This window comes from Ailuropoda melanoleuca, chromosome 4 (genome assembly GCF_002007445.2).
Source record: "Ailuropoda melanoleuca isolate Jingjing chromosome 4, ASM200744v2, whole genome shotgun sequence".
Taxonomy (NCBI): domain Eukaryota; kingdom Metazoa; phylum Chordata; class Mammalia; order Carnivora; family Ursidae; genus Ailuropoda; species Ailuropoda melanoleuca.
Genome location: NC_048221.1, coordinates 105,359,335 through 105,362,815, shown reverse-complemented (window position 1 = coordinate 105,362,815; position 3,481 = coordinate 105,359,335). Strand labels below are relative to the sequence as shown.

General features: G+C 55.0%; 1 protein-coding gene across 1 annotated transcript in view; it reads right to left on the bottom strand.

Annotated features, from left to right (window-relative positions):
- Nucleotides 1–1,070, bottom strand: part of GNLY (granulysin) — a 29,574-nt gene extending 28,504 nt beyond the window's left edge. Inside the window, exon 1 of the mRNA XM_034659472.1 lies at nucleotides 935–1,070. The gene's annotated coding sequence lies outside the window, so the exon portion shown is untranslated. The remainder of the gene's footprint in view (nucleotides 1–934) is intronic.
- Between the last annotated feature and the right edge of the window lie 2,411 nt (nucleotides 1,071–3,481).

The following is a 3,481-nucleotide window of genomic DNA, read 5'->3' as shown; positions in this document are numbered from 1 at the left end:
AGAAATTGTATGAGCAGAACAAAAAAGCTCAGGAATAGTAAATTGGCAGCTCAGCCAGGTCAGGGCTCTGAACCACTTCTCTGGGCTTCTCGTGTTTCTCCCTCCTGGGTCAGAATGGCTGCTATTGCTCCAACATCACGTCTTTGCATGGGAATGTCCAAAAGGAGATAGAGGCATTTGTCCTCACTGGTATCTTCACCAGGAGGACACGTTGCCAAGAAATACACCTGCCCCTGCAGCCCCCAGCAGATTTCTGCTGGACCTGAACCCTAACACGTGCTCACTCCAAAGTCATTCCTGGCAAAGTCATTCCTGCCCGACTCGTGGTGCATCCACAGGCCTGGGACATAGACTCATCTCTCCTAACACCCAGAAACTGTGTTCTTCCCACAGGCCTCTACCACTATCAGACCCTTGGGTCACAGAAAACAAAACCACACACAGCAACATCGACCAGCACAAGGCCTCCGTGGACACGGCAGCTCTGAGTTCACATGTGCAAAGTATGGGCTTGGCTGCTGGTGGAGGAGAGGGAGAGATGCAGCGGGTTGGATATGGCGGGCAATGGCAGGGCTTTGTTAGACTCCCTTACTGAGTCCCAAATGGAGTGGCTTCAAACAAAAGAAAGGTATTCCCTCATGGGGCTGGAGGCTAAAAGGCCAGCCATTACCCCACACTGAGCCCCACCATTCTGAACTCACTATTGGGAAGGGGGCCACAGTTGTCTCCTCCATCAAACAGGAACAAAGTAACCCCCATGCTCCCCCTCCCAGGCCTCTGCAGGAGCCACTCCCTCTGCCTGGAGCACTTCCTCAACCCCACCCCCATTTGACCGGCCCAACTCCTAGGCTCCCTGAACTCTCCACCCAGCTGTCCCGTGCCCCCCACAGCCTCCCCTCTCCCAGGGCCTGGGCGGTGCCCCTGCTCTGCTCACCAGTCTGTGTCTCCCAACGAAGCCACTTGAAGTCCACCGGGGCAGTGACCCCCGTGCTCCCAACTGCCAGATCATGAACCAGCATTGGGTCAAATGAATGCCTGGGTGAGAGCTCTGGCAGAAAGGCCAAGCTTCCCGCCCTCCCCCTCTCCCAGGGGAAATGCCTTCTTTTGAAGGGACTGAAGACAGAAGAAAGGAGCAGTGCTAGCAAGGGCTCCCATCAGGTGTCCCTGAGTTTTACCCCCAAACCACACAGCACAGAGGAATAAGTCAAGCCCAGTGCAGGGATGGGCATGGGCATGGGCATGGCCAGGGAGGGCAGTCTTAGGCCCTTGGGGAGCAGCCCCAGGGGGCAGTCATGGAGATGCACTCTGGAGCCACAGAGGACAGACAAGGAAGTCAGTGGGCTCTTTACCTGCCCCTCTCCAAGGAGACCCCAGAGATTTCCACATATAACCTGTGACAGCACTCCCTGACCCCCTGTCTCAGCCCCCAGTTCTCTCCACCCAGACTTCTGACCTTTTCCACAGTCAGACAGAGAAATAAGTCTGCCCACTATACTGCAGGAGAAAATGAATTCATTTACAAAAGAAAAAAAAAGACAGGGCGCCTGGGTGGCTCAGTCATTAAGTGTCTGCCTTCGGCTCAGGTCATGATCCCAGTGTTCTGGGATCGAGCCCCACATCGGGCTCTCTGCTCAGAGGGAAGCTTGCTTCTTCCTCTCCCACTCCCCCTGCTTGTGTTCCCTCTCTCGCTGCCTCTCTCTCTGTCAAATAAATAAATAAAATCTTTAAAAAAAAAAAAAAAGAAAGAAAGAAACAAACTTTGCTGCTCCCCAGCTGGCTTCCGTCTCCCTCTGTGTGTCTTCGTCCTGCCCTCCACGTTTCAAAACTGCTGTAAAATACGCACACACAACACCGACCATTCTTACCATTGGTGAGAATATCATTCAGTGGCATAAGGCCACTGACGACTTTTGGAGCCGCTGTTTTGCCCACACTGCTTTTCCAGCAGCCACACCTTCTTACCCCCCACCAGCAATGCACTGGGTTCCCATTCTGCACATCCCCACCAACACTTGGCATCGCCTGCTTTACAATAATAGGCAGCCTAGAGGGTGTGAAGGGTTTGCTCCAGGCCCCTGGGCCTTCAGTAGCCCAGGACCCTCTCTGCTCACACCACCAATTTGACTGGTCTTCACACCTTGGCTTCTCTGCTGTCCCACCACCCGTGACGCAGCTCTGACCTCCCAATTCAAAATCCAGTTGGCTCCACCAGGCCTGTGGATTGAACCTCTTTGGGGCAGGTGTCTAGCCCTGGTCCAGCCGGCTCTGGCAGGGGATGCAGGGAGGGGATCCATGGGCCTGCCAATTCCAGGAGTGCGGCAAGGCCTCTTTTCTTTCCCTTTCTTTCTTTCTTTCTTTCTTTCTTTCTTTCTTTCTTTCTTTCTTTCTTCTTTCTTTCTTTCAAGATTTCATTTATTTATTTGAGAGAGAGAAAGAGAGAGAGAGCAACTGGGGGAAAGGCAGAGAGAGAGGGAAAGGGAGAAGCAGACTCCCTGCTCAGCGGGGAACTTGACTCAGGGCTCCACCCCAGGACCCCAAGACCACGATCTGAGCCGAAGACAGATGCTTAACTGACTGAGCCACCCGGGTGCCCCACAAGGCCACACTCTTGCTGCGGGCAGATAAGGACAGACTGGTGCAGTGGGGACCGAGGCCAGCTGTGGACATGGTGCTAGACAGGAAGCTTGGTCATGACAGGCCAGCCCGCAGAAATGACAACTGTCCACACACCAGGAGGGGAGCCATCCTTATCAACAAACTCAAGTTCACGAGCTCCCAGGCCTTGGGACAGCTAACAGAGCTAGGTTTGTTTGTTTGCTTGATTGTTTATCCCAGAATGGTTTTCTCTTCATTGACAGTGAGAAACAGGTGGGCCAGGAGGACAGGGGACAGATCTGCCCAGGCTCTATGTCCATGCCCCATGAAAAGCCAAACTTTGATCAGAGATTGTGTCGACTGTGGTGTTGGAGCAAGGGGAACCAGAGACCCAACCCAAGGACCTTGAGGGGGGACCCCTCCTTCCCCTCCAGGGCCGGGGCTCTCTGCAGTGGCTGACTTTCTGTGTTTCTTTTATTTTCTGCTCTGGGATGACAGTTCTCAGCAGCGGGGAGAAGCCACAGACCTGCTCTCCAGGAAACCCCACGAAACACGTAGCTCTGTGTCACTGGGCTGGCTGTGAGACGAGCGGTGTGTCCGACCCCATTCCCCTGGGCCCCGGGTGCTCAGGCTCATTGCATCTGCCAGCCTGCCGTGCAGCTCAGCAGGGACCCGTAACTGAGCTCTGCACCATGAGCTGACGGCACAGCTGATGGACAACCCACCCCCCCACCCGGCCCGGCCTCGAACTCCCCTTATGTCCTCCGGGCTTCCCCTCTGTGCCCTGCCAGCCAGAGGCAAATGATCCAGGGGAGGACTCCCAGCCCTGGGGGATGGTGGGCAGGCAGATGGAGGAGCCTGGGCCCCTGAATGACCTTGTGAACCA